This window comes from Nyctereutes procyonoides, unplaced genomic scaffold, assembly GCF_905146905.1.
Source record: "Nyctereutes procyonoides isolate TBG_1078 unplaced genomic scaffold, NYPRO_anot_genome, whole genome shotgun sequence".
Lineage (NCBI taxonomy): Eukaryota > Metazoa > Chordata > Mammalia > Carnivora > Canidae > Nyctereutes > Nyctereutes procyonoides.
Window position 1 is genome coordinate 66,210,588 of NW_026575142.1, and position 11,410 is coordinate 66,221,997.

General features: G+C 41.3%; 1 non-coding gene across 1 annotated transcript; it reads right to left on the reverse strand.

The window, feature by feature from the left end:
- Nucleotides 1-5,720: 5,720 nt before the first annotated feature.
- LOC129498999 (U6 spliceosomal RNA) lies at nucleotides 5,721-5,826 on the reverse strand. Its single transcript, XR_008662267.1, has one exon. It is a non-coding gene; the product is annotated as a U6 spliceosomal RNA (small nuclear RNA).
- Between the last annotated feature and the right edge of the window lie 5,584 nt (nucleotides 5,827-11,410).

Consider the following 11,410-nt stretch of genomic DNA (forward strand, 5'->3'; position numbering starts at 1 on the left):
GGTTTTACCTGTGCTAACCAGTCTATGTTCCCTGAATTAATGCCTACTATTTAAAGGAAGAAGAACCCATGTTTAACTCCATCCCTGAAATTAGAAAGTTAGTCCTTAATTGGGGAAATACAATCAGGTAATGATTCAGAAATAGTTCTCACAATTTATTGAGAAGATTTAACTCAGTGGAGTATAACAGCTTTATTTTTTCCAATTACCATTTTAATCTATGCTCTGATAAGTCCTCCATTTCCTGTTTCTTAGCAGCACCTTCAGCTGATTCCATAACTTTCTTGTCACTTTTGCTAATTAAGAGTCCAGTTCAATTTCAAAGTCTATTAAAGCTCACCCGTTCTCCTCCCTGCAGCACGGGCCTGAGCATGACCTCTAGATGGGGAAGGCAGAGGAGATGAGAGGCACACATCCTGCTGTCTCCTTTTCTAGGGCTCCATCTTCTGGGGTGGTAGGAGGCTGGAAGAAGAGATGGTGTAGGCAGGGGTCACATTATATATCTGGGCATATGTATGTGGCAGGAAGATGTCCCTGGCCAAGCTTTGTTTTGATCTTCTTTTGTTTGGTGCTGGTTGCCCTTGCTGATGGGGTGTTGTTGTATAGAAAACACAAGGTTTCTTTGAGGGTGGTGTCAAATTTTGTCTGATTCCCTCCCCACCTCACCCTTGATACCAAGGATCCCTCAGGGAGAGATAGTTGTGTGTCTTTTGCCTGGCCAGTGGTCCCTATCTTCACCCTCCTCTCCCAGTGGCTGTATCACCTCAACTGGTCCAGTGGCTGCCCTGGCAACCCTATAACTCCTCCTTCTGCTACAATGTCTATGCTTCTCTGCATGGTGGCATCAAAACTATCTTAACCTCTGAGAGTCCTGGGGGACTGAGCTGAGGCTGTCCCAACTATCATTTTCTTACATGGCATGATGCATTATAGTTCCTTCTCATTCTGGTATGTGGCCCAAACTGGACAGTTTAGAGGGTCAGAGCTGCAGGGAAGCAAGTGGTCAAGCATATCAACACCTTCTGGTGTCTGAAATTCCCACTGTTAGAGTTAAGACTTTAGGTTAAAATAACATGTAAGGCCACTATTAAAATGCAGTGTGTCCCAAGAGAAGTCATTACCATTGGCACACCTGCATAGAAGGGTATCAGAAAAGCTAATTCTGAAAGGATGAGAATTTCTTCAATAAGTCTTGTATATGAAATGTGAGAGGGAACTAGCTTGTCTATTTCCTACTATATTATACTCATTTTTAAAATCCGTGTTTTATTTAACCATCCTGGCATCAAGTTCACATCATTGTTCTCACCTCACAATAATCTGCAAAGGGTGCACAGTTAGTAGGTGGCTGGGGCAAGGTGGGAGTATTCTTGTTCAATATATTCGCTACCCTTTGCTGGGGATGGGTTAAATACCCCTGCTCTGCCAGTGTTAGACTTGGCGGTATGACTAGTTTGGTCAGTACAATATGAATGGAGGGGATGAGAGCAGGAACTTAAAAAGCCACCATATGATTTCATTGTATCTCCTCCTTCTTCCACAAGGTCAGTTTCCCAGAGAGAGGCTGCTTCGTCAGCCTAGGTCTTGAGATAAAGAACTCAAGAAATGCAACAGAACTGCAGCTGACCTACAAATGATATGAAGACTGAGAGAAATAGACCTTTGCTATTGCAAATCCAGATTTGTTTGTTGCTTCGCCACAACTTAGCCTGAGCTGATTACTACAGTGACTAAAAAAGGACCTGACTTCAAAGCCCATGCTTTGTCTCTCATAGCACACCACCTCCCAGCAGGAAGGACACAGAGCCTTAGCCATCACAGATGTGCAACAGGCAGCACCTCCTCATCCCTCCTTCACCTCCTTCTGCAAATGCCCATCGGAAGCTTGGGAAAGTTCCAGGAAGGTGCAGCCCCATCCATCCCCAGAGGAGCCCTGCCTAGGCAGGAACGCAATGTAAGCACAGAGCAGATCTGATTCCCCAGTTTCATACTGGCCTCCCCCTTTCTTGGAGGCACTAAAGCGGGGGAGGAAAGGACAAGTGGTGACAGCGAGGAGTTCCATGCTGCCCTTCCAGATGCTCTCTGGCTCAGCTTAGCAGAACCCGGTACAATCTGGTGGACAGACAAGCACTGACTGGTGTGATGTACCAGCTTTCTGGTCCCAGCTTTCGCTTCACCCTGGGGGTAACTGGAAAGTCCTTCTTCCTATATTGGATGTGGACACTCTTCTGTAGGAAAGGGGAAGGTCCAAGGGCCTCTCATTCAAAACAAATAGGTATTCTAATGAAAACCAGGCTGGGCAAAATGAGGCAAAATGAAATTTTGTTATTTAGATCGACTAATTACATTGGGCTAGTGGGGAGAACCAAACAGATAAACAAACAAACCTGTGTATGGAGGTCGGCTCATCCAAAAAGTGGTCTGATGCTTTTGGTCCCCCCTTAAACAGCTGTGGTATTTTTCTTCCAGATATTTAAACTGAGGAAATGATGGTTAACAATTTTCTCAACAGACTGAGTCCACTGTCACACTGTGACCATGGTTTCCATTTTTGGGCAAAAGGAGATCTGTGTGGTCAATTTGCAGCCCACCAGCTTCATCGTTTGTTTTGCTTTTAAACGATCTTTGAGCTACTACGTAATCTCCTCCAAGTGACTAATCATACAGAGGAGCTGATTGGCACTTGAGTGTATTGGGTCTCTTCCTTTTCCTGGAATTCAGAGCACCAAAAAAATACCATTTTTACAGTGTATTCCTTTGAGATACCCACAAGACAGGCATTTTGAAGGAAACTTAATACTGATTTATGAACAATTTTAAAAATGCAAGAAGATACCAAAATTCCAGTTGTTCCACAATATGTATATTTGCTCCTGATATATTTACCAGTGGAGCTTTCCTTCTTTGCATGCTTCCTTGTCTCACATTTGAGGGAGCAAAAACATCTGCTTAGCTCTGGTGCTCTCAAGATCCCTGATGGCTACAGCAGACTTGGCCACTTGACCACTCCAATGGTCCGACTTTTGTTTCAGTTTTTCATCTTACTTCTCCACAGTAATAATACCAGCTTTTGAAAAAGCCTTCCCTGCTCCTACAGTGCTTTCATATGCATTGCTTAATCCAGCCCTTCCAGTTCCTGAGTGGGTTGAACAGAATTTTATTAGGAGCTCCTGTACATAGCAGGTCTTATACAACTTTCACCATCATATTGTGTGGAAAGGGAGGTTAGGGGGTACGTCACTTTGGTGTAATTTTGGGTCATGTGCTCTTTTATCTATTGAAAAGGTACAGAGAATGAGACAAAAAGAAGAAAGAAAGAAAGAAAGAAAGAAAGAAAGAAAGAAGAAAGAAGAGAGAGAGAGAGAGAAAGAAAGAAAGAAAGAAAGAAAGAAAGAAAGAAAGAAAGAAAGACGAGAAGGAGAAATTGGATAAGAAGAAGCAAGGAAGGAAGATGTGTCAGGGTTTTAAAATAACAGGTAAATTGGGCAGCCCGGGTGGCTCGGCGGTTTAGCGCCGCCTTCAGCCCAGAGTGTGATCCAGGCTCCCTGCATGAGGCCTGCTTCTCCCTCTGCCTGGTTCTCTGCCTCTCTCTGTCTCTCATGAATAAATAAATAAAATCTTTTAAAAAATAAAATAAAATAAGAGGTAAAGCACCTAACCAACTGGAAACTTCAGTTGGCTGGATTAAGTGCCCAATTTACCTGTTATTTTAACACCCTGACACATCTTCCTTCCTTGCTTCTTCTTATCCAGTTTCTCCTTCTCGTGTTTCTTTCTTTCTTTCTTTCTTTCTTTCTTTCTTTCTTTCTTTCTTTCTTTCTTTCTTTCTTTCTTTCTTTTTCTTTCTTCTTTCTTTCTTTCCTTCATCAAGCAGATATAGTGGTTTTCTTTTCTGATCCACAACAAGCCCTGAGAAGGCCTGGGCTCCTCGTAGCGGCACTCACTTCAATATTTGCTGCCTGAGGTGATTATGAAGGGTGATTTACAATGCCATCTCCTGGATGGAGGAGTTCCTGTATTTTTTTTTATGTATGAGTCCCATTCACCCATTCTTGTCACAAAGTAACTGGCAACAAAACTATCCAACAATCTAATGTTCTCTTCCCTAGACAACTTCAAATAGCATTAGGGATTATATTTTTCCACTGAATTGATTGAATTCATGAGTTGCCTTGGTATGGCATGGAAACATGCATATTACATTATAATTTAGGGAACTAATAGTTTTCCCAAATCGAGTGCAGACAGACCCTTGCCCACTGCCTGGCACAGTAACCTATGGCCAAGTCTCACTGTTGTTTTCTTCCTTCCTCATAGATTCCTGATTCTCTTTACCTTTTTTTAGATAGGAGACTGTGCTTGGGGATCTCTAGAAAGTCTCACCCATGCCCTTCTGTATCAGCTTTGACATTTAATTGTGTGCTGCCTTTCCTATTGTTTCTTGTCTTTTCCTCAAGCATGTATGGTTTAGCTCATTGACTCAACTGAAAACTCCTCAAGGATAGCGTTGTGGACTGAATTGTGTCCCTCAAAACTCATATGCTTAAACCTTTAAAATGGGACTGTATTTGGAAAGAGGGCCTTTAAAAGAGGTAATGAAGTTAAAATGAAGCTGTTAGGCTGGGCTTTACTCCAATCTGTGTCCTTATGAGAAGAGGAGATTAGGACACATAAAAGACACCAGGGATGAACAACCTCGAAAAACGGCCGCGTGGGGACATGACAAAGAGGCCAAGGAAAGAGGCCTCAGAGGAAACCAAACCTGCCAACACCTTGGTCTTCCAGACTTCTAGAACTGTGGGGAAAATAGATTTCTGTTGCATAAGCCACCTAGCCGGTGGCATTTTGTTATGGAGGCCCCAGCAAACTATGGATAGTGACCTCTCGTCTGACATACCTGTGTCACACAAAATACTCCACACACAATTTAGGCAGCATTTCAAAATGCTAGTTGTATTTATTTTGGTTTTTATTCTTTATGTATTTTTTAAAAATCCATCCATGAAGTATATTTAATATAATTTGCTTCATAGGCAGTTATTTTGGCTTGTCGGCAAATGGCTCTCTATCTTTATTAACAAAGACTTAATCATCTGTTTGAAAAGATAATATAAGCCCAAGGCAAGTATTTAAACAGTATGAAAGATTATACGGTGAAAGGTAAATCTCCCTCACATATCAGTCTCTCAATTCTCTTCCCCAGAGGCAGCCATTATTACCAGTGTGCTGTCTGTCTTTCAGATAAATCTTTGCCTAAAAACTCATGTGCACACATGTGTGTATAAAATATACACATCTATATTATAGATATGTAGCATATGTACTTATGCAAAGACATGCTTTAAGAAAATCTCCCTATATACAGATATATGTATAAATATACAGGTATAAATATATATCCTCTTCTGACTTTCTTTTTTGTTTTGTTTTCATCAAATGATGGTATAATGCACATGTTTCTACTGTTTCTTTACAGTCAAATGTTTATTTAAAAATAAAAATAGGGAATGTGGGAAGCTCAGGTGGCTCAGTGGTTTAGCACCGCCTTCAGCCCAAGGTGTGATCCTGGAGACCTGGGATCGAGTCCCACATCGGGCTCCCTGCGTGGAGCCTGCTTCTCCCTCTGCCTGTGTCTCTGCCTCTCTCTCTCTCTCTCCGTGTCTCTCATGAATAAATAAATAAATAAATAAATAAATAAATAAATAAATAAATAAATCTTTAAAAAAATGGAATGTTTCACAAATTTGCATGTCATCCTTGCTCAGGAGCCTGCTAATCTTCTTTGTATCGCTCCAATTTTAGCATATGTGATGCTGAAGTGAGCATGACATGGGTCTACTTTTCTTTTCCCCTTAAGATTTATTTATTTATTTATTTATTTATTTATTTATTTATTTATTTATTTATGAGAGATTGAGGACATGAGCGGGGACGGGGAGGGGCAGAGGGAGAGCGAGAGAGCGAGTGAGAAAGAGAGAGAGAATCTCCAGCTGGAGCCCAATGCGGGGCTCAATCTCACAACTCTGAGATCATAACCTCAGTCAAAACCAAGAGTCTGACACAACTGACTGAACCCCACCCCAGGAACCCACACATGTCTCTGTTTTTTAAAGAAAATTAACTTAGCAATAAATCTTGGGAATTGCTGCATATGGACATACAAATCCATCTCATTCCTTGTAACTTACTTTGTTGCATTTATTTTAAATACATTGTCCTCCCTTGTTTCTCCCACCCTAACCAACACACTTTCACACAGATATCCTCATGGAGCAGAAATAGGAAATATAATTGTAAAGAGTCATCTTGCTGTCGTTTCCTGACAGTTATATTTGAGTGAAGGGTTTAAGCAGGCACTAAAGCCGTAGACATTAAACAGAAGGTTGGGCTTTAAACAGGTGACGAGGCTAGCCCCAGGTGTTTCTAGTCAGTACAATAATTTTAGATACCTACTCGCAACCAGATTTATAGCCCAGGTTCCCTCTGACTATTGTGCAATTAATATTGCACCAAGAAATAATAATAATTTTAAAAAGAACATACGTAAATCCAACACACTAGAAAACCAATGTGTTTTTTCCTGTTTCCCATTAGCACTTGTTCATCTGTATACATACTCCGATAGTTTTAATTACAAAACAGAGCAATTATGTATTCTGCTCCTGCCTCTTAAAATGAATCATAAACAATGCTGTTTGCTACTATGTTTACATGATAATAATAATTTTATATGGTTGCATAATAGTCCATCCAGTTGATGTATTGTTTCCTCTAATTTAAGAAAAGGGGAAACTGTATTATCTGGAACTATAATTAAATAAAACCTAAAAGAGCATCAGTCTGACACATATTAATGGTAAACATAAGTGTTATTGAGCTACAAGGCAATTGACCATAAAATAGAGAATAGCTCACATAAATTAGAATTAATATTCTTTGAAATCAAAACTTCCTTGGGGAAAAGTGTAAAGAAGGAAACTGTTCAGGTGCCCTCCTAAAAAGGAATAGATCTTTCTACTTTTTTAAGGGTTGGTTTCAGGAAATGAGCCTGCAAATTCTTTTTTCCCTTAGTGCAGCAGGACCTCTGCTTGCACAGAGGTGGAGGGAGTAACTTAGTATGCCTCAACCAGGTTAGGTTAAATCAGAATGATTTCCTAACAACTAGCCATAAAGTATGAGTAACCAACGACCTTCTTTAATTAATTAACTTAATTAACAGGTATTTATCGAGTACCAGTTATATGCCGGATGTGAGATATGTAGGAGAGAAGAGAATCTCTACTCCTCTAATGTTAGTCTAGACAAGGTATAGAACAGCAATCGAAGAAATGATGAAATAATTACAAGTTTTAGAAAGTGCTAAAAAAAGAACAAACAGGGCACTATCACAGATAGAGAGGAAGGTGGGGCATCCTTTGGATAGGTGACGAGAGAGCGCCTCTCTGCAGAAGTCACATGGACACTGAAACTTGAAGGAGAGTCGGCCACACAAAGAGCAGGGGGAAAGAGGGAACGGGGGAAAGGGCAAAGACTCTAAGGCGTGGTCGCACTTGGCATGCTAACTCAGCCAGTGGGACTGCGGTGCACTGTCACGAATCATGCCCAGGACCCCATGGCCTGAGCCTAGATTTCATTCTAAGAACAACTGGAAAATAGGTATGAACTTTAAGTGGGTGAATGGCATAATTCACACCATGTTTTGAAAAGAACTTTTGGCCGCTGTGTAGAAACTCGATTGCAAGGGGGCCAGAAATGGAAGGAGAGAGAGGAATTAGGAGATTATTGGTGTTCCCTCCACAAGAGGTGATGGTGGCTGGAACCTCAGCTAAAATGGTGGAGAATGATGAAGGAGAAGGAAGATGCCATTGATGACACCAGGGTTTGGGGGAAGCACCAAATTTAGAAGTGGAAAGCAGGAGTCAAGAGTCCTCTTTGGATATTTAAGTGGGAGATGCCTTATGAGGCATCCAAGTGGAGCTGTCAGTGAGGCATGAGTCTGAGGTCAATTTAGGAGTTGTCAGCAGCCTGATGATTGTTTAAAGTCGGAAGTCTAGATGAGACTCTGAAGGGTGTGCAGTTGGCAAAGAGAAGGGGCCCAGGACTGAACCTGCAACCTTCCTCCATGTCTAATAATGTTGGGAAGCTAATCCCCCACCTGGTGGAACCCCAAGCTCTCTGGAGACTCATAATGTGTTCATTATCAACGGACCCCTCACTGGTCAGGGAAATTCTCTAGGGAAATATTTTTCTTTCAGATATTTTAGTTTCCTTTCTGCAATCTCTTCTAGCTCCAGTACCCCCCAGACCTTAGGAACTCTCCTACGAGGAAAAGGCAGGCAGGGCAAGTGAGGGTGAGTTTTCCCATGCTCGGTGACTATGTAGACTGTCACCTTGAAGGGTTGTACGCTAGCACGTCTGCACAGCTGCCAGAGTATTTTGGCATTTGTTTCTCTGTTTTCATGGATGTAAGTAACTATTGTGGGTTTTTCCTGTGAGCCAGAACCCCGAAAGCTCTTACCTCCATGCCTACTAGGAGCTCTTGGGTTAGGATGCAGGCTCTGTAATAAGCTTGTAACGTAAGGATTGGGAAGGTGGCTTTGAAAGCATAAAGCCCAAGCCTCCCGATTTACAAATAAGGACTCGCCCACTAACCCTCAGGAAATGAAAAGTGTTTCAAGTTTCATTTACCAACCACTCAACTTCTTTGATCAAGGGGAGCCCATTAACCTTTATTTAGTCCAAGAGATGACTGACTCACTTTGGCTCCTAAGAAAAGACCAATCCAATGTTTAAAACCTCTATCATTGGGGAAAAATAATGGAGACTATTTCCAGGCCCTGAAGCATGAGAAATCCCCTACTTGCCCTGGCCTGAAGAATTGGTAGATTCTGTTATCCAGGGTCACCTTCAGTTTGAGACACTGATTCTGTAGAAGCTCTGAGTCTGCTGTGTTGTGAATGACCATAAAAAAGAGGCAAGGGGCCCTATAAATTAGAGACATGGGTTTTGTATTGGCATATGGAAACCCAAATCCTACATAAAAGACATCCTCCCTGTGGCTGAATAACAATAGATTGACGTGTGCCGAATAATTGATAAAGCTTGCTCTTCCATATAGACTGGTTTTAAAAATGAGAACCAGAGGATGTGATGAATTCAGTGAGAAAGACACTGTTTAATCTTTTCTGAGAAACGTCTGATGAGACAAATACACATTGTTTTCTGATTCTATCCCTTCTCTGCCTGACATTTTACACCTGATTTATGGGAAGAGGTGTCTCAGGGCCTGTTTGTGATTTCAGTGAATTCAGGCACATACTCTTCCTTCTAGAGCGTCAAGATTCATAGATCTTTGGGGCCAGAAGGAGCTTTAGAGATAATTCAGTGCATCTCTCTTAGTTTCTGAAAACAAAACTGGAATGATAAGGGGCTTGACCAAAATTACTCAGTGATTAGAGGTGGGCCCAGTCTCCAGGACTCATGACAGACAACCCATGCTTTTCTTGCTCTTTGAGCTCAAGCTTGGGGAGAACTGCTCCTGATATGACATGGGTAGGATTTTATTTTCCTTGTTAATTATGCATTTTATACAAGTTTGAATATTACCCTTTAAAATTTTTTGGAACTCAAGAAAAAGAAAAAAAAATCCTGCATGTGATCACTCTTAGCATTTTAATGGGTGTCTTCCCAGGTTTTTTCCCCCTGTGTATATTTTTTAAATAATTATTATTTAGTATATACATTGTTTTCTTTCTTCGGTTGCTATAGTGTAATCATTTCTAATGGACGCATTATATTCAGGCAAATGGATGTACTACAATTCACTGAATGTTTCTATGGATGTTGAACATTTAGGATCATTCCACTTTTTGCTACCGTATGTGACATATTATACGATATATAAACATCTTATGGCAGATAGCTTTTCTGATGGATTATTCCCTTAACATGGAACTCCAGAAGTAGAATTGGTAAGCTATGGATGTTGCTACTTAAATAGCAGGGTTAGCCCAATTAACTCTTGCTTTATGACATCAAGCACTATTATTAAAAATATTTGCTAAACTCCTCATTTCAGTAGATGTGATTTCTGAATGCATTGCCTAGTTATGTCCTTTGTCCTTTTACTTACCTGTGTTAGGTTTTTATTGATTTTTTTTATCAGTGTTGGAATATGAGAAGGCAGTAAGTCTTTGCCTGTCACATTGGGCAATAATTCCCTCCAGTCCATGTTTTACTGCATATCTTGAAATAGAGAGTAGAAGCTGGGTTAATAAATATATCGTCTCCTGCTGTGTCTTCTCTATTTAAAAGGTGCTCAGAAGGTGGGGCAGAGGGACTGAAGAGGCGGGGAGGGAGAGAGGAGAATTCTAAGGCAAGGAATCCTGGATTCTAAGAAACGTCAGGCAATCTGGTTATCCCGTTTAAACAGATCGCATGAGTTGTTCAATGCGAAAAGCAGAAATGCGTTGACCACATTTCAGGCCCTGTGAAGCTGAAAAGGTCAAGCAGCCCCCTGGTACGCAATGAGAAACAAATTCTACTCATCCACCCAGAGAGGTAGGTTTCAATGAAAAGCCACACAGAGTGGCTGAGTAGTTTTTAAATATATTCCACTTGTTAATGGGAAGTGAAAATACTCATTAGTGACCCTTAAATCCTTGGTGAATCAGCACTGTCCATAGAAAGCAAACATATACCACCCGGCTTACACTGAAAGGAGAAAAAAGACTCACATTATTCCCCCCGCCCCCGTCTTTTGTGGTCAGATATGCTTTTCATGTTTTAAAAAACATATCAAAAAATGATATCATCCCTTTGTCCCTCTGGGTCTGTTGCCACATTTGTAAACTTTAATATTTTTCTGGTTAATATTTTATAAAGCAGACAGGCTCATAAAATGCAAGCTGTCAGGAGCCTTCAAGATAACATCAACCCTCCTCTAGTCACCTAAACTGGAAGCTTAAGCCACATGGCTGGAAATAAAAAGAATTCTAATTTCCCAAGATAGTTGGATCTATTCTGATTTACAAGCGAAAGAAAGAAAGAAAGAAAGAAAGAAAGAAAGAAAGAAAGAAAGAAAGAAAGAAAGAAGCATGCAAGCTATCTCCCCTACTGGAATAAAGCTGCTTGAGGTCAGGGACCCAGAATGGACATGTCAAAGTGTCCCCAGGACCCAGGGCAGCACGAGGAGACAGCTCTGAACATGTTCGAACAGCAAATAAACGATTGGAGCAGCGCTGCCCTGGAGGGTGGATCCCTCCGGTGTGTGTTCCTGGTCCGCTCTCCACTCTCTACTGGCTTCTCTACCCCGTAGGCTGACCTGCAAAGGCCACATCAATGAACTCCCTGCATTGCTGGTTTCCAGGTGAGTCACCTGGTGAATCCCAGAAGCAATCTTGGGGGGGGG